At 36.3% G+C, this 25,441-nt stretch overlaps 1 long non-coding RNA gene across 1 annotated transcript in view; it reads right to left on the bottom strand.

The window, feature by feature from the left end:
* The window catches only part of LOC123461682, a 99,156-nt gene that overhangs the window by 19,351 nt on the left and 54,364 nt on the right, over positions 1-25,441 (bottom strand). Inside the window, exon 5 of the long non-coding RNA XR_006637789.1 lies at positions 12,537-12,738. This is a non-coding gene — a long non-coding RNA (uncharacterized LOC123461682). The remainder of the gene's footprint in view (positions 1-12,536; positions 12,739-25,441) is intronic.

Below are 25,441 nucleotides of genomic sequence, written 5' to 3'. Positions count from 1 at the left end.
TGCTGACATGCTAGGTAACCGCTTCACTAAAATCCCAGCCATTTGGATGCAACAAAAATAATTTAACATACGAGCACATCCAGACAGACATATGTACACTGGCTCGTTGAAATGTAATGTGTATGTAATTTGCCGAATGGCTGCTTGTCACATCCATCTGCTCTTATTTCCCTGGCACTTGAATGCACCATGAGAATATAAACCCTAAAAGCTAGAAAACAGAATTTAAATACCCATACACATATGAGGTGTGTTATCCAAAGCAGCAGACCTCCAGTAAGTGACTGTGGTGACTTCATTAGCTGCTCGGCCACAGTTTAGAGTAGCAGAGGCTGAGCAGAAAAGCCACAGAACATAAAAGGCATTCCACTGCAGACCTCATTAAGTGAGCTTAAGAGGAGCTTGACAAGCTAATGACAAAAAATCTAATTTGAACTTTCTGGATATAAGAACCCTGAGCAAGTCCAAACACACCAAAACTCCATCATGCATGCTATTACAGAGGGCAACAAATCCAGGGTCAATGAGGCCCATGGACTTGATGGATCAAAGGCTCTGAGTGGATGTGATCTTGTTCAACCATACTGAAGAGGAAGTCATGCTCTATGTGCCTTGGGGTTGGATCTCTGGCCCCATTTAAATTGCTTGGATGTCATAGGTCTCTGCAGTAACAGTGGTCACCAGAGAAATGTTCACTGGACTGCACACACTGAACACAGGCCTAACACAACACATACCAGCATACAGACGGCACTTCTGTTATTGCTTGCGTGGTTTCTAAAAGCCCTCCCCGATTTCCACGTTCTGTCAGGACTTTTGGAGTGTGGGATATATTAGACTGCAGTTACTCACAGGCTATCTTAAAGTACACGGGTCACTTGACTATGTCTATCCCCATTATCCAACTGCTTTTACACCCCTGAGTGGGGAAACATTTGCCTTAAAGATGGCGGTGGCAGCACATGTGTGTGGTGCACAGTGGAAAAGGCTTCAAAACACTGCAGATCTCCCATTGATCTTATCACAATCCACCCAAGTTTATAGACAAGGAAGCCGAGGTGTCCCATATTTCACCCTGCCTCTAGTTAGGAGAGAACCTGGGACAGAAACCCAAGCCGTCTGACTTCAAAGCTCTCTTCCCCAGTGAGAAGAGGAATAACTTGCCTGAATCCATGAATAAATGGGTGCATCTTTTCATAGGTTCAGTAGTAAAAGGGAAGGATTTAGCGCTTGATACTGCTATTGAGATCATAGGTATAGGATCGTCAGCTAGTGCTTAGTGGTATGGAATCCTTAAAGGCACCTGTGTCTGACACTCTATATGCCCTACCTTACCTTCCTAAATACCTCATAAATAGACCATATCTACATTCTAATTTCCTTTTTTTGAGATAGGGTCTCAAGAGGTAGTCTCAAACTCCTAATATCCTGCCTATTTATCCTGAGTGCTAGCTTTAAAAGGCATGAACCACTACACCCTGCAATGTGACAGTTTCTTAAGAAATCCTTACACGTTTCCCCATGTGTAGTTGTCTGGATCTCTAGCCAGGCCTGAAGGAGATCTAAGTCTTGGTCTCAAGGTTTCCAACTCTGGCCCACCACATTTATGCTCAAGACCCAAAAATAACATTACAGGTGACTCTGAGTACTTATAAGCAATACAGGTGGTTGTAAGTAATAGAACAGATCAGAATACTTTAATAACTGAATATTATGAGGAACTTAATCTTTTTACTACCAAAGCCATATTATTCCTCTGCATTTCCCAGTTATGCTCAACCCTGGACCTGATAATCAGAGGCAATACCATGCACTCAGGACACTAATATTTGTCAGCTATCCCCTGGAGACACAGCATTTGATTTTTTTTTCCCCAACCTGACAGGAAAAGACTGCCAGTGCACTTTCCTGCCTTCATTCTCTTCCTCACTGCAGTAGGAGGCCTTAGGGAAGTCCCTATGTTCCGCACGTATAAACAAGAAGGCAGTATGGCTTGTCCTGTTCCGTTGCTGGGGAGTCACAGAGGATGATGTGCTCAGAGGATTTTTAAGCCATGGAGTGTTAGATAGCTTTTAGAAATTATTAGAAAAGAAGGAAGCCAGTTGTTCACGCATCACAATCTCTCAGGAAGCCAGATATTTCCTTTTGTCCTTTGATATTCATATGTGAGTGTGCAGGCACACACATACATTCTCACCTCAATATAAAGTGGGCATATAAACATATGTGCATAAACATTTACTACACAATGGTTTAAGTAAGCTAATGAGTGCTGTGCAACATTTTCCAATTTTCCCCAATTGCCTCTGCTGGTTTCTAACACAGCATTTCATACCATGTTTACAGCTACTACTACTTTCTCTCATGATGCTTAGGTATAGCATATTTGTTTACATTATAGAAATCAAACCAATATAAAGAGATACTCTTGTCTTTCTTTTGCAGATGGGTAAACTATAGCCCAGAAGAGTTAAGAAGATTGTCCCAAGGTTATAGCTGGCAAATGACAGGAAAACCTTGAAACTAAGTCTGTCTATATACAAAGCCTTGCATAATAGTTCAAACCTGCTTCATCTGAACTATGCACTCACCCAAGTTTAGCGTCTGCCACATTTTGCTGAGAGTTCAAGTGAGTCTCCTCCTTCATGAAATGTGAGTGTTCCTTCTGGCCAGAATGCAAACTAGTCAAAACTCTGAGGCTTTAGGGCACCTGGTTTAAGTACTATACCACAGTTCATAACATGGTCACTGAGGGTTACAAATGTGATTAATGGAGAGAGTTTTTAACTGGTTGGCAAGCCCTTTGAATGCCTACTGTGTGCAAACTGCCTTTAAGGGATATAGCCCTGTGGGGGGAGGGAAAGGGGTTTAAAAAGTAGCAGCAACCCTCCCTCAGGGAGCCTTCAGTCTACCCCCTGGCAAGGACACCAGAATACATGAAGCAGTACGAGTCAAATTAATCTTAGAATACATTAGCCATACTTAGAAGTATTAAAACTAAATCAAAATTTCTTCAAAGGATTAAGTCCTTCAGCCTTTAACTCAGTTGGACCTGCCTCCCCCACATGCCAATTAGAGTTCAAAGAAACGATTCGTACACCTCATTTGCAGATCACTTGAACCTTGGGCACAAGTGATAAATCCTTAATAAGTCATATATATATATATATATATATATATATATATATATATATACATATATATATATATATATGAATATATACTTAAAATTAACTAATTTACACACGGAGGTTAAATGATTTGCCTCAAGACAATTCACTGGAATGTCTGATAAGACTCCATAATTCCATCTCTCATTTGACGCCCCTGACCTGCTTCCCCATGTCAAAGTTACCCTGCAGAAATGCTCACAAGCATCAACAAAGGGGCTGACACAAAGCAAGTTAACATCTGTGCTTGGAGACAAAACTATGGCAATGACACAACTTTTTCGAAAATAGTTCTAGAAACTACTGAGGAGAAGCAGAGTTCCGTGAGCATTGCTCTGTAGAGAACAGAAAGCTGACTTTCAGGAAGAGTGGGTACTTACTGTCCTCCAGTTCTTAGCTAGCCCAGCAGTACAGAAAGTGAACAGCCCAGACAACTGAACTGATTGAACTGATTGTCTACTTGTAGCATCCAAACTAGTCTTTGCTTAGGTGATATGCTGATATGCGCTTGTACACACACACACACACATACACACACACACACACACACACACACACACACACACACACACACACTTTGAATCTATAACACTGAACTCTCATGGGCCATCCATAGAATATTCATCAAATTACCTTTATCCATTGGAAAATATAACCTTCTAAGCTTTTACATTACAGAATATAGACCTCTACATGGGCTACCTTTAGAAAGAGTGATGTTAAAATAGTGAATTCCAGGACAGCCTGTGCTAGAATGAGACTATATCTTGAAGAACCCAAATAAATAAAGTAAGACAAGTCTAAAAATATATTATTAAATAGTTACCACTATGACACATATGAATTTTATTTTTTAGAATTCATCATTAATTAGATAGCAAACAACAGCATGTTACTATTAGTATTGATACAGAAATTGGAGCATAAAAAGCCCAAAATTTAACACATAATGTCTTCCCCACATCCTTACCCCTTTTCTTTAAGCTAATTTAAGCATTTTATGTTTTTCTGGGCCACTTGGCCCCACATTAACATTTTTAAAGCCAAAATGTAGCTAGAACAGTGTCATTGTCTCAAATTCCTTATTTATCCCATTAAACTCCTTTTTAATTTTGCTAGACCTCAGTGTATCTTAGGGAACCAAATGACACAAAACTTTGGGGATAGAAATTAGCATAATTGAAATAATTAAATTTTTGGTAATTATAATTCTCACTTAAATCTAAATTAAATATGCCAAACTATAATTATGTTCAAATTTGTATGCTGAAAATTATGCCCATTTTGCTCATAGCATCTTAAGATATCTAACAGGGGATCTTAAGCTCTTCAGATTGAGTCAAGAGGCCTTATCTCCTAAGCCTGTGGGAAGAGTAGACATTACACATTAAGCAAAATTATTCCACCTCCTAGGAGAGGGAAGACCATACATTATGCCTTTACTATGTAATGCATAGGGTTGGTACTATCATCTTTGGTACCTGTAAGTCACAGTGCCAGTGATGAGAGCCGAGAGCCAGAGCACATGGTAAAAGTTTGGCATTTCTAAGGCTAAAAATCTTAAGCAAACCAGGTCTGGTGTAGGATGGGTGTAGGATGAAGGTAATGGGAAAGAACGGCTGTACCCCTCTGATCCTGGCACTGGACAGTAAGAACTGCTCTGTGGTCCCTTTTATAGTGACCTAAAAGGAGACGTCTAAAGTCAGTGACACCCACCTTTCAGCCCAAAGAGGCTCAGTTTTAGAAATCTTAGGATCAAGTCGTTATTGTGAGCATTTGTTTGGGATGCAAATAAATGTCTGGCTAACCTTTCTACTATAAGGTTAAACTAACTGACTGATGCAATTCATCTTTCATGGTGGCACATTCATCTTTGTCTCCATTATATCCACAATAGATGGATCAAGGAATGGATGAGCCTCTATGTACAGGGTTGGCACCACATCAAAATACATAATGAGTTTATGAAAAAAACCATATGAATATATCTCCAGTTGAGTAAAATAGTCACATTATGAACAGAATAAAGCAGAAGAACCCTGGCTGACATCCCATCTGTTCTTATGAATTAAATTTAGAAATCATATGTAATATAGACATTTCTGTCTGAATATCATAAAATCCTGACACACCCAGGCTTTCATTAGAAAACTCCACAATGTGACTGGAATAACAATCTGTCTTAGCTAATTAGTATTTTCAGTTTAGTGCATTCACTTCCAGACATATTGCTGTTTGCACATGGTAATTTAGGTAAACAGATACCATGCACAGCTGCGTCAATTAACACTGCTAATCAAAACTGAATTCAGGTAATTAGGCACATTTATGCAAAAAATGTATAAATTTGGAAAAAATGCTAAATTTTTCAGTAATATGTCAATAAGTAAAAAAAAAATCTCATTTTGCTTATGAAGATGAAGATGAGAGGAGAGAAAACATCAGTAATATATCCATCATGTACACAGAGTAACATTCCTAAATTAAATCTTCATCTTTAATTGGCCTGGATTGTACTTTTTCATACATGTTTTCCTCAATGTTTCCATATAGTGAAGTTAATTCACATCTGCCTGAGTTTCATTACCATAAAGAAAGACCCAAATGTTTCATGATCTCTCAAGTATTTATGTAATTGGAAAGGATGTTGGTCACACTGGCTCTTTCATCTTGCCTGGCATCTCTCAGTGTGTCTCATTTGACTATACACTAAAATCCTCACTACAAAACGGCATGATCTTCTATAGTTTGAATCACAACAATACTTGTATTATTATTCTGTCAGTATTCTTCGGTTCCCTTAATTCCACATAATGATCTTTAGTTATTTTTAAATTCTGTCTTAGAGCTGGAGAGATGGCTCATATGTTAAGGCAATTGCCTTCAAAGTCTAATGACCAATATTCAATTTCCCAATACCCACATAAATGCAAATGCACCAAGTGGCACATGTATCTGGAGTTCATTTGCAGCAGCTAGAGGCCCTTGCATGCCCATTCTCTGTTTCTGTCTCTGTCTCCCTCTCTCTCTTTCTCCTTGCAAATAAACAAAAAAATTAAAGTTTTTTTTTTTCAAAATGAATGTCATAATTTAATTCTTTTGTCTGTTTGCAGGCATGAACAAATGTGATTAAATATCCTCATTTCTTTCAAAAACCTAGTTTTACTCATTGTAAGTACTAAATGGTTAGCTAGCAATGGAAAAGTTCAGGTTGAGGGAAGATTCATGTATATCAAGTTAAGGCTACAGAGAAAACTGAACTATTGCAGAGCATATTTGGATGTAGGATCAGTTTAGGACAATCAAAACACTTGCCCATCTCTCTATCACCTATTTATATGAACCATTTTTTCTCAGACTCTGAAGTCTGAAAACCTTCCACAGCTCTGTAGGTGGATATAATGAGGGATTTAGACATCATATTCCTGTAAGCCAACTCCTGAGAGTTTATCAACCAACAGAATCAACTTTCACAAAGTAGATATAATCACTCATTGAAAACTGGTCATTATATTCCCAACTTTGGAACTTCTTGGGCTAATTTTACAGAAGCATATACTCTCTGCCTAACTCAGAATAGATCTGTTTTCATTTAATAAATAAGGAACCAAGAAAACAAAAACAAAAGTCCTCTTACTAACCAGCATGTTATCTTTTCTTAAATTAAAGTAATTCCATATATCTTATGCTTCTTTTAAAAAATATTTAGTAAAAAGATGTCTTGAGCTGGATGTGGTGGTATACGCCTTTAATCCCACTACTCAGGAGGCAGAGGTAGGAGGATTGAAAAAAAGTTTTGCCACAAAGATTTTAGATGCATTTGGCCTAAAGTGGACAATTTCCAACAGCAAGGAAATCTAACAAACACTACATTTGAACCACAATTCCAAGAGAATGGATTCAAAAACTAAAAGCCCATTTCTCAATAGATTGTCAAATATTACAAGAAAATGACACAAAGTGTGCCTTTACTAATAATCAGTATTTATGAGTTTTAAATGAAAGAGAAGTGCAAATGTTTTAAAGATAATTGTTTTTCAAATACTTAATGACTACTTTTCAATAAAATCAATGATTAACATTTGAGAATTTCTGGCCTCTCTGATATGGACCAGTGGAGTGAAGTCCATTGCACAATATGCCAGTGAAAATCCAAGACACCCGTGTTGTTTCTTACTGCCTCAAGAGTGAACTTAGGGGTGGGAGCATTTACTTCTTTTCACTGGGCTCCAGTGTTTGGAGAAAGGTATTCAACTCAATTCAATTTCTAAACATCTTATTTTTTTTTATCACCAACTTAAGAAATATTACAGAAAGCTATGGAAAGTAAGGGAGCATTTGACATGTCATCAGCTTTCAACCTAGGCTGGGTCACTCATGATCCATCTTAGATCCATCTTCCTGGGTCCCATGAGAGCTCATGGAACAGAGAAGGAAATCTGGACAGACTTGCTGCACCAGAATTCAGGTCAATGAGTGAGGGCTCCAGACACGTTAGTGCTGACAGCTCTTTAGTTAAACATGTGTTCTAAGCAGATTTCCAGTCTTCAAAATATAGCTAGCTCTTGTGATCTTGTGGATTCTGCATATAGGATTTAAACCAACTGGGGTGGATAATCATACAAAAACCAAATTTTCTTCATTAGGGATGGTGGCACTGGGAATGTTGGGGTACAGGATTTAACAACAAACTGGGTTACATAGGGAGTTCCAGGCCAGCCTGGACAGTGACCCACTGGGACCTTGTCTGAAAAATTAAAAAAGAAAAAGGACTGTGTATCTTTACTAAATAGCTGCAGACATTTTTCTTGTTAATATTCTCTATTCATCCCATCAAATATTCACAAAACATTTTATTTGTATTGAGTATCAATAATAATCTAGAGATGATTTAAAATGTGCAGGAAACATTCCATATATATATAATATATATATATTATATATATATATATGCCATTTTGTATGAGGGACTTTAGCACTACATATTTTGGTATTCTCTGGAGTTCTGAAACTAATATGAAAAGAACCACCATAAGTGCATGGTTAGCATGATAATGTTAATAAAAATTATATGGAATATGTTAAATAGGCCACACCTACTTATACTATATTAAGTAGTCTTCCAATCCACATGAAAACTAGTATTAAGGACCTCACCTTTTCTATTGTGCTGGGGGGTTAAGATTGAAGCACTTATGGTTTCTAACATATGTTTTGTGGTTTTTATAAAACAAATTAAATGAAACAATTTGTTCTATTAATATAGCCAGTAATTATATTCTAATATTATTGTCTATTAGGGAGAGTAACATCTTAAAATAAATGGCATTTTTTAGCTATGGCAATTTAAATTTTTGTGAAATTAAACTATTTTGCTGACATAATACACAAGGAGTAAAATAACATGAAACCAATAAGATAATGTATAGGGCATAAAATGACAACATCGTTCATTATTCTGTATTTATTTTTCAAAACAGAAAGAGTTCAATTAAAATTTGTGAAAATATCCAATGAAATCAGCCTGGCTTAGTAGCAGAGACTGCTATTTCCTACCTACGAGGGGAAATGTCAGGTCTAGGACTAGGTGAACTAGAGGGGAACTGACTGTTAGAAAACATTGAAGGCTCAAGTAGTGAGCGTGTCTAGTAAGCACAGAGAAGGAAGCAAAACAAATGGTTGGCTTTGGATTTTCAGAAAAATCTAATCTTATTTCCCTTTGAATTTTCACAAACACTTTTTTCCTAAGTTTTTTTCCTGAATTTCAGCATCCTCAGCTATGATTCCCTTTTATGAAAAACACCACTGATGATTAATAATAATATGTAGGAAGATATTGTCAATACACTGACATATTCGTTCCATATGCTAATAGATTGTTGTGTTGCAACACATATTAATGCTAAGGATTACTTTTATTCATTCTTGCGAGTGGTCAAACAAGATTATTCTACATTATAGAATATTTTGAATTGTACCTGAAGATAGAATGGTGTGTCACTTAAAGATTTCATGTATCAGTCCTCTTTACTTATTTATGTTTTTTTTTTTTAGAAAGAATTAAAAAATGGAATGAATGAATGTTTCTTAAGTTTGACAATTCAGTGAACCAAAGCTACATCTGATAATCTTTATGTAATCAGAAAAAGAACATAAAATGTACTTATCTACAAGTTATGATAAGCAACTGAGAGTTTATGTGTCAAAATAATTAGGAAATTATCCTTTCAGCAAATAGAACTTAGTTAAACATATTATTAATCTATGCTTCAAGGAATTACCCAATCCTCTAGAGGGTGTTAGAGTCACTTTGCCAACTGAATCAGCTCAGTCTTTCACAAATATTTCATCTCCGCCTTTCTACACAGACCCGCTGTGGAAGCCTGTGTTTCAGAAGGATGTTGAAAGCGTGTATGAAAAACCTGTACAAAATAAACTACAGCCCCTCAGGCTTCTCAATTTTTTTTTTTTTTGTAACTGTAATGCTTTGGACTTTTCTACCTTGACACGTTCTTTGAAGAAGAGAGTGAAAAATAAATTATGTACGAAATGAAGAGAACCTTTATGACCATTTTAATAGTGCACAGACACATAAAAGGAAGATGCGTTCACTGTGTGGTGGGACCCAACACTAAAAAGATTAAGTGACTTAGTAATAAAAAATTAATGTGATATGAAAAAGTGGAATCAGTTTTTGAAGTGATGTGCATATGCAAACTTTTCACAAAGGTTTTGAGAAAATTTAACAAAGGAAAAGAAAACTACATCACTGCATTACACTGCAAGTAACTGGAGTCTGCGTTGCCTATAACATTTTTGAACTTAATAAAAATATTGAATAGAGCTAAAACTATCAGAAATCATGAAAATGAAATTCCAGATATTGTAAATAAACTTTCAGAAACTGTTTCATTAACAAATATATTAGAAAAGAAAAGCATTTTCAGGAGCCATCATACTGACTAAATTGGGACAGTTTGTAGCATCAGTTGTTGGCATTGGATTAAGATAGAGGTTTCTGTGTTACCTGGGGCATTCCTGCATTGGTTTATTATATGGAGAGCTTGTATTTTCACTTGTGTAAAGATAGCTTTGTTCCCTTGCTTTAGTTAGAGAGGCAGTTTTCATGTTGTGTAGCAGAGAGATGGTATAGGAACTCCCCACCCCCAATGTCTTTCCAATTAAGTATACATTATTTCTAGATGCATCATCTATCATCTTTCACATGCAGTAATGTCACTCACACATGCAAAGAGGGAAAATTAAAATACAAAGGTTTAATTTTTTAAAAATTCATTATTATCTGAATGACACAGGACCTGCTCAGAGTTTGCATTTAAATTGGGTGACTAATTCAGATCTAGTTTTTAATTTCAGAAAGGTTAATCACCCTAACAAAGGTCAATCAAACTTTAATCTTTAATAAAATTGCCATAGGCGCAATCACCTACAGGACATTCATTTATTATAGTCCTATTTCCATGTGAAAGAATGCATTTTATTCATTAGTCATCACTAATCATCTAGTTCTATATAACAGCACATTTTACAGAAAAATAATTCTTTTGAAACTCTGACAAGAGTTCATTTTTACACATCTTAGGATATAATCCTATTTAAACAAATAGAAGACTTCAGCTGTGAACGACCTTCCTGGCCTTTTTTAATACTTAGAGATCTTTGATATTCATCAGAGCTCTTCAATACCAGAGCGCAATTACACAAGATATTGTAGAAGCTTAGGTTTAAACAACAGTGTATTATTTTAGAAATATAACCCTCCATATTGTCTATAATCATGCTATACATCTACTTGTTTCTATTCGGAATATATATTGGGCATAAAGGTATGGATTTTGAGGAAGTAAATGTTAATCACATTTGCATAGCAGCAGAGATACTTAAATCCATTTACTCCATGAAGATATATTGAGTCCCTGTTATATGTGAGACACAGGGTAGAGGAGAATCGCCTCACTGATAAAGAAAGAAAGACCTCTGTTATGAGGCTAACACCTTCCTGGGAAACTGATGTTCCGAATATAATAAAACAACTTTTAGCTTTTCTGATCAGTACCCTTAAATTTTATTGAAGACATAAGAAATGATCAATCACATCATAATTTAGTGTTTAAAATTATATGGATAATAACTAAAGGCTTCTAAACTCATAATTCCTTGAAGTGATTCATTTCTTAAAATTTGGCAATATGAAATTTGATTGTCAAAATTTCCAATCAGTGTACTAAGGACATCAAGCCTCCTATGGTTAGGAATAAGACCATGAGAAAGCTTAAATGGGCTCATTTGAAATACACATGCTGTGCATTCATTTTTTTATGTTATTCCATAAGGTTTAACAACTACTATTAACACAAAAGACATTAGTCATAGGCAAAAGGCAAATTATTACTTTTTGTCATGGTATACTGACCTGACTGATCATAGAGGGAAAGTAAAAGAGCCTTAATGTATGTCCCCATTTATATTGCAAATTGACCACCAAGATAGTCTAGCAGTAGTGTGACACAGCATAAATAACCTAAACTTGCCGTTTGCATATCTCTAAAACCCCTTCCTCCCTCTGTGCTTAGACAAAATGCACAGTGCAAGGACATATTCACAGAGGCACATGGCTCTTCTCATTAATATTCACACTCACTAATTAGCAATACATGAGGGCTGTAATTCCAGAAACACCCCAGAGCTTGAATATTCAATCAAGCAAGGAAAATCACAGTGATAAGAAAATACAAGTAAAGCAGTCAATGGTTAGAATGACATTGGAGAATAGCATCAAATTTCAAGAAATACTCATTATTATAAAAGTGTACTCCAAATAAAACTTCAGCATCCCTTCCCCCACTCTGGGTAGGTCTTCACACTAAAACAGAACCTCTACCTATGCTTAAATGCACTTGACTTCTTTTTTCCCTGTCTTCTAACTACAGTGGTTACATCTTTGAGAAAATGAATACAAAGCTACACAATATAAGGATTCAATTGATATTTGGTAGAAATACTTGTATTGACAACAACAATTAAGTAGGTAGAACAGCAATATATATATATATATATATATATATATATATATATATATATATATATATATATATTGTCTTATATTCCAGTCTCAGGATCAAAGCTACTTAATGCTATTTCTAAATTTTTAGATTTTTGAAAAATAAAAATCCAAGGCTTTCAGAGGCTATGGTGTAAATTCTCAAAAGATATATGGGTAGGGAGAGGTCTTCCTAGAATCATTTTAGTCAATAAACAGAAAACAAAACCCACTATCAGACAAAAGTCTCAATAAGAAAAAAACAAAAACAATATCACAGGATGTGAGATTATAAAGAAACATACCTTTAGCTGAACAAGTTCACAGTTTCTCATCTTGCTCTGCCGCTCCAGCTCCACCTCAAGCAGAAGTCGACTCTGAGTCCCTTGTGATGGTTGTGACAATGCCATCCTATCACCAGTAAATGTTTTGATTAAACTTCACAGACGTAGTAGCAACTTTGTTAATTATGATATTAGCCAGCTGGCCGGTACAATCAGTCATCCACTGTAAGGAAGCCAGACAAAGAGACATGTAATCATTCCTTCCAGAGCAGATAAATTTTGTCCCTTCCTTATACATGTCACAGATTCTATACCTTCTGACTCTCCTCAGCCATCCACTGTCAAATTTAGATTCCGCCAGCTCCCAGCTTCCCTTTATCCTTGCCTCAGATCTGAAATTCTTGGTTATCAGGAAGACATGCGTCACTAGCTGTCTCAGAGCAGGAAAGCAATCAGGTGAATACTACTTATCATCTCGCATTGCTTTCCAAGGAGTGACAAGACTGATTTGGAACCAAAACACATTCAGATCCCAGGCGTATATTTCCTAGGGTTTTGAGTTCAGACAGATGGCTAGGTGCGAAGTTGCGATAGGAAGGACTTCAACCTCAATGTGAAGGCTATAGGAGGTTAAAAATTTAAGATTAAAAGACTCTATCAGAGTTCTTTTCTTAGATGTCCTTCTAGTTTCTTTTCCACCTGTGTTCTGACTTAGGAACCTCACTGAGTAGAATGTTAGCTGGAGAATCTGGCTTTATGGCTAGGTCACCTTAACTCACCCTGTAGAAGCAATAGTCTTGACAGAAAGTCATCTCTACACCACCCCTTTTGCACATGAGGATATTTCTGTAACAGGGGGACCAAATTCTCCTCACTTAATACCTAAAAACTAGAGAAAATAAATGCATTTCTTTATACAACCTAAGCTGATCCAATAGGGCTAAGTGGATACTTTCACTCTGGGAAGGATAACAGGTTTTTTAAATCCCACTAGAATTGGCTAGGATGAATATGGTTTCAGGATTTTTAAAAAAATTATGTACTTGGATCTATATTGATCTAGGTACTATTTTGAGAATAAAATGCCCTTTATCCTTGACCTCTTCGGCTGATATTAAAAAAAAAATGAATCGGATTCCATCAAAGCAAAAGAACAAAGGAGTTGGAAATATCAGAGGAAAGAGGTTCATGGTGGCACAACAAGCTTGAAGAATGTTGGATGATCGCTTCAGATGTGCTGTTTGGAAATGAGCCGATACTCCCACATTCACTGCCATTGCCTTAGTAGCCAGGCTGTGCCCTGACCCTGGGACTTACTCAAGAAATGCACATTGGTGAAGAACACGTACTTACACTGCGCACAGCATTTTCTTCAAAGCTCAATTATCTACTATAATATTAAATAATGCATAAATTCATGTTTTAGACCCAATAGTATCATATTAATGATTCATATATACTTATTCAGAAATATATCTTTAAACTACTGAAAAATATCTGAAACAGACATTTTTCTCAAGGACTGAAAATAAGCATGTCAGTCATGTTCCTATGAAAATATTGGATCCTAACTCCAAAGTTTCTCGACACAGATTGAAAAACAAAAAAGGGTTTTTCTCTAAGGAAATTCAAAGAGAATACAATATGTTAAACACACAACATTTTACATTGCAGTAGAATCTATAAAAGAAAATGGGAATGATTTTATACTCCCAAAGGAAGAAATAAATGAATAAATTTGGGAAATTACTCAAATGCAGTCATTCTATGATACTGAGGAAGACTGAGAAAACAGATTCTTATGATGCTACTGAATGAAAAAAGCAGAATGCAAAATTGCTCTTATGTTGACGACATACATTAGAACAATGTCTAAAAGGAGAAATGTCAAAATATTAAATTGAATCATCCCTCAGGATTCATGGGGGGGGGTTCTAAGATACCCCTCAGTTACCAAGCTCTGAGGACGCTTAAGTCCCTTAGAAAAAGCAGCATGGTGTTTGCATATGTCCTATGTACAAGCTCTCAAATCATATTCATCTACATATACTAGTTAATACGATATGGGTGAGATCTATAAAGTTTTATATTGTGTTACTTAGCGAATAATAATAAAGGTAAAAATGTCTGTATACATTCAATTCTTATGTAGATTTATATTTTGAATATTTTCAATTTATGGTCAGTTGAATCCACAGATATGGAATTCATGAATATGTAGGTCCAGCAATGTAATGCAGGATTAGAAAGTATTTTCGTCTTTGTAATCAGTATAACCCCATTATAATTGTTAATCTCAAATAGAAGGAAAGACCTCACCTGTAAAATGGGAATAATAAGGAGTTTGACATTAAACCAGATAATGGATTTAAAATCATTTGTATATTTCCTGAACTGCATTACACAATTGTCATATAGTTTAGTAATTAGTTGTATTATAATCACCATATAAATAAATCTTACATGTATTTATTTCCCTATGAAACATTACCAAAAATTCATTTAGTTAAATGAGCTATTTTAGAATAAGGAAAAGTCAGTATTTTAAATACAAATGACCAAGCACAGACATATGGTCTGGGCGATAAAGCTGATTTACAAAATAATGACAGCAATAATACCTGGAAAAAAAATGAGACTTCACTTACAAATAACAACCTAACCTGCAAGATTTTTTGAGTGCCTTAAGGTCTATGGGTCTCCGAAAGAGGGCTCCAATGTAGGCTTCCCTTCAGAAGACGCAGCATCACCAGGAACATGGAGATTAAATTAGGAGACAAGGTTCTTGAAACTGGCATCGCCTCGAGATGTCTGAGTACTCCCGCTTTGCTTGGCACTCTGACTTCCCAATGTGTCACTTGCTGATTTCAGCTCTCCCTGGCCACAAAGCCCAATTCGGAGCTTAGTCATCTAGTGCCACACATCACAACAGGTGGCTGATTATATAAACTCAATGCAAGGTACGGAATTTTTTTAAAGATTGAAGCAGCCGGTGTGGGGAAACACTTTAGGTCTGGTAACGCTCTTCTGGGACAACGCCCTATCTGGAATCCACACAGACCTCTGAGCCCACCACTAACAGATGTCATTATTGGTGTTCCATGCACTCTTCCATTGGCTCCTGTGACAGTGCTTCCTCTCTAGCCTTCTGATCACTTGGAAATGTTTAATTAAGTCTCGTATGTATATTAATTTTATTTCTGCCTTTGAGCCTGCAAGGCATAGAAGTAAATGCCTGCAATACCCCTTTCTGCTGTGCCTTGGTCTCGGGACCCAGGCATCCTGCCGTCCTTCCATTCTTAGATACTAACTTAGTATCTCTGAGACCTTGGGCAATTTGTGAAACCTCAGTAGGACTGTTAAACAACAAAAACATCTGGAATAGTATGACAAGAATTGCAAATAATTACATTGCAGCTGCTTAGCATAGAGTAGCTTTCTAATAAATGCACTGTTACTACCACAGTAGCCACAGAATTTCTGGGAGTGTTGTGAAGAGGAGAAAAGGATCAAGAGTCAAGTTTCTTGGGTAGATTTAAACCCTGGCTTTCTCAATGAATTAATAACAAAACTAGTAATATCTTCTTCAAAGAGGTATAAGAATTAAAGCTCTACTTATAAAGTATGTATCACATAGCAAAAAAAAAAAATTGTTATCAATTATAATGCCTTGCCTGCTATGCTAATTGGTTCTGTCTTCCCCATTTAACTCATTTCATTAAAAATAAATCAGGACATCAAATGTGAAGTCTTGGTGCAATATATTCACCTATTTGTTATATATTTGACATGTGTGTATATATTAAATAAATATGGATGTTCACATATGCTTGACAATATATGGATGAGGACACAGCTGAAGCACTATTTTTATAATAGCAAAAGACTGGAATAATCTTAAAAAGCCACCAAGGTAACTTTTCAAATAAGGTATGTTATAGCCATTCTATGAAATTATGAAAATAAATGAACTACTAGATAAAATGACATATTTTTAGGGAAAACAGTACTTTGAGTCATATGGCTTGCATGTTATCCTTTTGCTAAATAGAGTATGTAGTTTTTATATTGGGAAAAAATTCTACAAAATACATAATGAATTCTTTATTGCAGTTGCTTCAAAGAAACAGGCCCTAGACCAGGAGGGAGAACTACTTTTCTCCGTATTATCCTCTGCAGTCTTAAAAATTTATGTTTTATATATGTGTAGTTATCTTTTTAAAATATTAATGCACTCAAAATATTATTTAAAATGCCATTGTCTTTACTTAACTGGGTAGCTGATTTCAGTTTCTATAGAAAGCTCAACATTCCCATGTCAGGCTCACAGCTTATGCATGTCAGATGATTAGCACGGCACACAACACTATGTGTTTGCCAGCATCAAAACATGACCTTACTACCTACTGTCGATATCATTTGCTGCATGCATCAATTTCTTCATCCAAGAAATGTCATAATGTTGACATTCCTATAGTTTCTCTTTTATCTAAGTATATTATTCTTGAAAAGAATTTAATTCAGCATGGGAGAGACAACCTGCATCCTTGTTTGTTCAACTGTGGGGTTATACCAAGCAAAGAATTCATTTTTTGTGTAAGACAAGCACAAATGGTTGTCTTCAGAGTGAGGCATTAAGCCTCTTAGATGCCAAGTGGATAGCTAGAGTTAAGGGTTTCTGATGAGGCGTATTAAGCCATATGGCATGTATTCATGGTAAATAATGAAGTATGAACTTAGAACCTGAAAGTCTGAGGTGAGCTTATAACTTGAGGTATGCCTGTCTTCCCAAATATGCAAATTTGGCAAGTGATCGTTCACTACAAATGTCATCTACTTATGCCATTATCTGAGGAGCCACATTTAATCCCCACTCAAAATAAATAGGTTTTTATTTCTTTTACTTTTTACTTTTCAAAGGTGTGACTACCAATTATAGACAATGTTAAGTATAACTAGTGCTACCTACCCATCAGCCTGCATGGATTTACAGGGGCTGAGGATCTAACACAATCTACTGCCTCACCTGTGAAACAACCTTAACATTCAAGGAGGAAAGATGGTGGTTAAGTGGTTGTTGATAAACTAGACGATATGGTCAATATTTGATAACTAACATTAGCATCTTGTCACTGTCTTGGTTATCAAAACTCAGTCACACAGCAGTAAAGTAAGAAACGTTCCAGTTGCTTTTCATGTGCTCATTTCCCTTTTCAGAGGCAACTTTATCCAAGAAATGCACAGATCCACATGACCACTGGTAACATGTATCCTATACACACTAACACATCTTGAGCTCTACTGGTCAGGGAACATACTAGGGATCTTATTACGGAACTAGATTTTGAGTCAGTGGTTCTGGGGAGGGGTGGAGCTTGACAATCTATATTTTTGCCAAACTCTGAGGTGTCTGGTAAAGTTGCCAGTAGTCATGAAATACCAAGGCTGTATTTTACTGTGGAGATGACAAGAAGAATAAATGACCTGCCTAGCAAGGGACATAAATGAATATTAAACCATACACTCATGTGAAATCAAATTACATGTTCTTCCTCCCTTTCAAGTCTTCCTTGCTGAACAATGCTTACTATTTCACAGTCCTGAGATTTCTTTTTATCTGTTTTCAAATATTCTACTTATTTGACAGAGAGAGGGGAAGAATGGCATGCCACGGCCTCTAGCCACTGTAAACAAACGGCCGACACATGTGCTACCTTGTGCATCTGGCTTACATGATACTGAAGAATTGAACTTGGGTCCTTAGGCTTCATAGGCAAGAGCCTTAACCACTAAGCCATCTACCCAGCCAAGTCCTGAGATTTCTAATCTAAGTGTGAAGTAGAAACACAACTGAAGTTTCTTTCCTGCATTCACTCTTGGTAGTTACCAAAGAAAGACAAGTAAACAATGATATTGTTTATAATTAAAAGACAGGTAACATTTTCAAAGCTTTTGAAACAATGAAAATGCAATGTTATCAACCTGGAGATACATTTGTTCTTGTCATAACACAAGTATACACTCATAGTTTATATTCATCCTGTTTGGCCCAACAACAAAAGAAGGTATTAACAAAATCTTTTTTTTTTTTTTGCCATAAGAAGCATATAGTTATAACTCTCCTATGAAACTAAATATTCATGTCTGTTCCGTATACAACCACCTAAAGCAAAATGGTTTAATCAATAAGAACACTGTAAGCGGATACAGCCAAACTCATCATAATTCTGGCAGCATTTTCTAAGCTTCTATGATGAGTTCTATTGCTAAGAGCTAATTTCCTTGATTTGCTTGAGGGTAATTGTTTTAAAAAAATAATAGGATGTGAAACTAATACTCTAAATTTAAATGCTTAGCACCCTGACAAAAGCTTACTAGGGGCAGTCTGGATTAGTTCAGCTCAGTGTTTGGTTTTGTTTTTTTGCACTGAAATCCGTGATAAAAAATATTTGCAGTACAACCAACTGCCACACATACACAAAATATGTTTGTAAGAATTGTATTTATGAAATGACATTTAGCCTCCTTTCATGAAATGCATTCTGATACTTCTAATCTTCTTAATGCTTTTTTAGTTAAAAAATCTATATACTTGGTGGATTTCATGACCTATCAATTGATTATTCATAGTTTTTGTCTCAAAAAAATAACACATCTTTTGGCAAATTCTCTGATCTAATCCTGATTCTGTGGAAGTTCATGGATACAAAAAAAGTTAAGAGGTGAGACTACCACATGAGAGTCACAGACAAGAAGGGTAGTCTATCCAGGGACATTTCAGTGGCAGTCTGTAGAGAGAAACCATATTTTCAACAATCCATCCAATGTAAATAGTTTCTCCAAGGCTTTCTCTGGAACTAAATGTCAGAATCATGGATAATTAGGTAGTATGATGGAAATATACTTTGTTAAGCAATCACTTTTAGGAAAAGAAGAATGAGTATACATCAGAATTGACAAGCACAATAATACACAGAGGATCACTTTCATCACCTTTTAAATGTAATTCCAAGTTAGAAAACTGTATTTAATTGAGAATTGCATCAGTGGACCAAGTGGTCACTGTTCTAATGAACTTTCAGTGACATTTTTAAGTCATAAGAAAGCATGAACACAAAATAAGGAGTTTTAAGTTATGTTGATGCTTTTCATGTGGGATAGGCCAAATCAGACCATGAAGTTCAAATAGCACAGAACCATTATAGACTCAGAGTGAAGGCTTTTTGTTTCACTTTTATGTCACTTTTATATCAGATGTGTGAGGTAAGAAAGTAAGGCAAGTTTCAGGTCAGAGAAACTAAAAAGAGTGTACCGGAGCCACATATGCTTGCATGGCTAGATGCTATATCTTTTTTCTTAAGTTAAGGCAACAGTTGGGTAGATAAATAAAACTACATCCCAATGGGTAGCAAGAAAGACCAATACATGGGAATATAGCTATCTGTAGGGTTGGATTTTCCCAAAAAGGTAACCTTTCACATTCCATCCTGAATGGTTATTCTTGGACTCCAAGTGAATAAGAGAAAAATAGTCTTGAAAGCCCTCATGGGTCCACAGTTGGACCCCACATGGGGTCTTTAAAGATCAATTTCAGCGGATGATGGCTGAATACTTTTATAACAATAATATAGTTATCATGAGGAATCAAATTCATTATGTTATTTTATTCCTCAATATATCTGTGGAAGTATGTATTGGGAATCTCTATGAATAGTTATTAGTATATGCAGTAATCATATAAAGGGGTAAAATATGTGTTCAATAGATGACACAGTCTCATCACAATCCTCCTTTTTTTCTAAGAGATGTTTGCATAACTCTCAAAGACCTCTAGCTTTTAGGAAACATCAACTTTTGCTCAGCTGAAATTATTCTGATAGTTCGACTATATTATCATCATAAGATAATGGTATGATTAAGGAAAAATAAAGATTAATGGAGAATTAAAAGTAAAAATAAAATAATACCACTCTAAAATAGTGATTAATATCAACATCATTTAAATAAAAACTTAACAATTTGTGGCTCATTGAATCATCACTCTATATGTTTTCAATGTAGATAAGTAAAATATTCTATATCATTTTCTCAGTAATTCTCTGTATTTCTCTACTCCCACTTCAGAACATATATATTTTATTTAAAAGATCTATTTTTGGGGAAAAAAGTATTTTATCCTTCTACCTTCTAGAATGACTTCTGTTTAATTAGTTCTGACACTAACTGATTTTCCTTACAACACAACCTTCCTCATGCTCATCAGAACAAAGAAATACTTTTTGATCCAGAAGGATCTTTAAATTTCTCTGGTAGATATTCTAAGTAGACTTCATACCTTTTTCGCTGCAGTGTAGTTTGTTAATAAGCTTCTTTGCAATTTAAACAACTTAGCAAATTGCAAGAATACATGATTATCATTTTCTTTGAGCAAGACCATGTTCCCTGGGTTACATAAACACTGGCAGGTACATAAATAGTCTCAAATCTGGTGGTTTGCTCCAGAGCAATATATTAAGTTGCTTTTGAGAATTGTTTTTCTAGAAAGTTTACCATGCTAAAGAAAAAAATATAAGTCCAAAGTGAAAATTGGAGTTTGTGTCTAAGTTTTAAATAACCATTTTTTTCTTAAAATGATGAATTTTTCCAGATAGAATGGGAATTTGGAAGACTGCACTAAGAAGAAAGATGAAGCAGATGCAATACACAGTTAAGATCAAAGCGCCTCATCAATTCATTTGGAGAGTCAAAATCCAGCTGGGCCTGGGAGCCCTGTCTGCATAATAAGAAAGGTTGACTAAAACATAAGGATTAAACAGATGAGCTGGTTCCTGTGGAGGCATGGGAGAGAAACCCCACCGAGACACTTGTAAGGACACTCTGGAAGTTCACACCGATTCCTCCCTCACAGCCAAGTGTACAGGAGACCAAGATGGTCAAAGATGATCCAGTAGCATATGAAATCACTAGCTTTCAAGAAAGAAACATGTGTCTGATAGACATCTTTTTATTTGTCAAATTGTTTTCAGTCCAGGCAAGTGACAAATTAATAAATTGCTTCCATTTCTCCAAGGTGACTTACCCAGTGTCTGCCTTTCAAAATAAGAAGGTAGTGAAAATGTCTCCTATGCTATGATCAGTATTTGAGTAGAACATACCTCATGAACCTTTTTGATCCCAAGTGAATAGTCCCTTTTTAAAAGACAATCTTTAAAAATGCTAGTGTAGCTCCATTTTGCATTCTCAGAAATTATTTATTTATTTATTATTATTACCATTATTTTATTTGGGGGGGGTTGAGGTCTCAGGTTGGCCTCAAACTCATGGAAATCCTCCTGCTTCTGCCTCCCGAGTACTGGGATTAAAGGTGTTATGCCACCATGCCCAGCAAAGTTTTATTTTAGTTGCATGAGCTATATCCTTATTATATTGTATGGTAATACACATTCTAATAAGTTATATAATGCAGCTTCATACACTAAGATTATTGTGTGGAGGAATTAAGCATATAAGATCCTGTTCCTGTGACATTAACTTGAATCACATTAATCCAATGTTAGCTTGTAGCTTCTGACAAATAATTCTGGACAATTACATTCTCTCTGAAGAGAAATGAGCTGCTTAAACAAAAGGGTTAAGCAAGCTGGGCCTTTAAGAACATAGACTTACTGGAGGAATATCTTCATAATGTTATGGTATTACATTTCTAATAAAATCCAGAAACTTTGGTATAAACTACCTTTCTCAAGCACTGAATGTTCAGTGGCTTAAATATGCAGTCAATAGACTCACATATATGGTAAGCCTTAGCTTTGTTTTAATTGGCCAAATAAGGAGCATCCAATTGAAAGCAAGTGAAGCAAAGTCTCTGTGGGTAAACCAAGCTGCAGAGGGTAAAGAAGACGGCATGGGATTGGATCATCTTGGGCCTGCTGTTGTTTAATGATGTTATCACTCATTACCTCACCTCATCAATGTTTGTACCCTGTTGTTTTCACAAGAGATGAAGAGAGGAGTTTCACATGAACCTTGAATGTCGAGCATGAGAAAAAATGTACATGTTATAGTAGTTGACCATTTAAGAGACGGGGTTTGACAGAGGATTTGGTAAGGAAAGACAGAAAGAGAGAAGGCAGGGTTGGAGAGATGGCTTAGCGGGTAAGCACTTGCCTGTGTAGCCTAAGGACCCCGGTTCGAGGCTCGACTCCCCAGGACCCACGTTAGCCAGATGCACAAGGGGGCACATGTGTCTGGAGTTTGTTTGCAGTGGCTGGAGGCCCTGGCGTGCCCATTCTTTCTCCCTCTCTCTATCTGCCTCTTTCTGTCCCTCTCTGTCTCTCTCAAATGAATAAACAAAAATAACAAAATAAGAGAGAGAGAGAGAGAGAGAGAGAGAGAGAGAGAGAGAGGGAGAGAGAGGAGGCAGTTAACATTCAAAGAGGGAAGTGATGAGTGGAAGAGTTTAGAATTTATGGCGAGGGACTGTGTGATTGACTCCATTTGGCTAGAGGACAGGGAGAGAGATGCACCTAGTCACAAAGGGAATTTTAACAGTACATAAAAATCAGTTTTATCTTAGTCTGGTCTCAAGATGTAGTCTTCCAAGTCAGCCAGCCTTCTCTGAAATCCCATGTGATCAAGCATCACTACAGGCCTGAGAGTTCATAGTGACCAGAGGTGAGAGTTGGAAATGAGAATTCAGAATAAGCACTCAAGTTATATTATTTTTAAGATCTCTGAGGCAGCAGAATACTTTAAAAATATTTTAGGAGAATCAGGTTATGTATGCATCTTAATTTCCAAGAAAAAATTGTAATAATCCTCCATCAACAATAGATGTGGAGAATGGGAAAATAAGTAAGGCAGGACTTTATTAATTTGTACAGATATACATCTGTACATAAATTTTGATTTCTTAAAAAATAAGTAAAAACTGTAGTGTTTTGAAAGAGGAACTTCAAAAGGTAAATATGATCTTAAATATTAAGCAAATAAAATTTTTGTAGCTATTTGAAAACATCAGTAAATTTTGCCAAGGATCTTTAACTTTAGAAAATGGTGTCATGAAGATCATGTGAAGTGGAAGATGTCTGTCCCTTTTGCTTTATTCTAAAATTTTAATGCAAGTACAGGGTTTATAAACATCATTCAGAGATGTCAATGGATCCACATATTGACTTCTAAGTTACCAAATCCTTCTGTCTTAATGGGTTTCCTTTCATCTGACAGAAGAGATTTTGTATTTACAGCTTTTAACAAGCAGAGCCTGGAATAAATACATACATATCACATTGGAATTCTAAAGTTATGCAATTATGCCACTTGGCTTTTAAAGGAATAAGACAACCCCTGAGTTAACACAATTAGGTACCTGGTTCCCATAGAACATCGGAGTTCAAAGAAGCAGCAGCTCATTTTTAAATCATCGTCAATGAACACAAGGAATCACTAACTTTACACTATATAAAGCTGGGCTGTTTTCTATACTCAACACAATTTTTAAAGTAACCCAAAGGCAATTTATGAGTATTTTTTAATGTATGACTTTTTTAAGTTAATAAAAGCCTGAGCTTTGAAATGTTATATAAAATAAACAGGACTGGAGAGATGGCTCAACATTTAAGTAAGTTGCCTGCAAAGTCTAATGGCCCAGGTTCAATTCCTCACTACCCACATAAAGCCAGATACACAGTTGCACATGCATCTGGATTTGTTTGCAGTGGATAAAGGCCCTGGTATACCCATTCTCTGTCTCTCTCTCTGTCTCTGTCTCTCTCTCTGTCTATCTCTGTCTCTCTTCTATATGTCTCTCTCTCTCTCTCTGCTTACAAATAATGAAAGAAAAATGTTTTTAAAAGTACTGTATAAAATATACAAAGACGGCTAGATTGATGGCTTAGCAGTTAAGGCACTTTTACTGGGAAGCCTAAGGACCTACGTTCAATAACCCAGTACCCACATAAACCAGATGCACAGGGTGGCACATGCATTTGTAGTTGGTTTGCAGTGGCTTTGGGCCCTGGCACACCCATTTACTCTCTCATAAATAAATAAATATTTAAAACATAGAAAAAATATAAAAATATATCAAGTATAAAAGCTTTATGTCACTATTATTAGATAGATTTATGTATTCTCCAGTTTTAAATTTTTGAGCAGTTGGTTTAATTGGAGCTGAGTTTCACTCCAGTAGTGAGGACATTAGGGGAACTGTAAGTTATCAAATATTTATGATATAAGTCATGATAAAAATTAAATCCAGTTTTCACATTTTGTTGTGTGTGTGTGTGTGTGTGTGTGTATGTGTGTGTACGTGCATGCACACACCAGTGTACCTGTGTATAGGGCTGTGTGCATGGCATGTGCATGGGGAGGGCAGAGAACAACTCAGATGTCACCCTTAGGCATGCTGTTCAGACCCAGTCACTCCCTGATCTGGAGCTCTCCAACTAGGTTAGACTAACTGGCTTCAGTGCTCTAGGGATCAACCTTCCCAGTGCTGGTATTATTACAAGTGCGGGTTTGTGGGGCAGGTTCTGGGGATTGAACTCAGGCCCTCATGCTTATAAGGTATGGTGGTTTGATTCAGGTGTTCCTCAGAAACTTATGTGTTCTGGATGTTAGGTTCCCCAGCTGATGGAAGTTGGATATTAAAGCCTCCTAGAGGCAGTGCCTTTTGGGGGTTGGGCTTATGGGTGTTATAGTCAGTTTCCCCATGCCAGTGTTTGGCACACTCTCTTGTTCCTGTTGTCCACCTGATGTTAGCCAGGAGGTGATGTCCACCCTTTTCTCACGCTATCATTTTCCCTGCCATCATGAAGCTTTTCACTCGAGCCTGTAAGCCAAAAGAAACCTCTTCTTCCCACCAGCTGCTTTTGGTTGGGTGATTTCTACCGGCAATGTAAACCTGACTGCAACACAAAGCAAAC

The sequence above is a fragment of the Jaculus jaculus genome, chromosome 6 (assembly GCF_020740685.1).
Source record: "Jaculus jaculus isolate mJacJac1 chromosome 6, mJacJac1.mat.Y.cur, whole genome shotgun sequence".
NCBI classification, from domain to species: Eukaryota; Metazoa; Chordata; class Mammalia; order Rodentia; family Dipodidae; genus Jaculus; species Jaculus jaculus.
The sequence above is the reverse complement of the archived record's forward strand: the minus strand, read 5'-3'. Positions and strand labels throughout refer to the sequence as shown.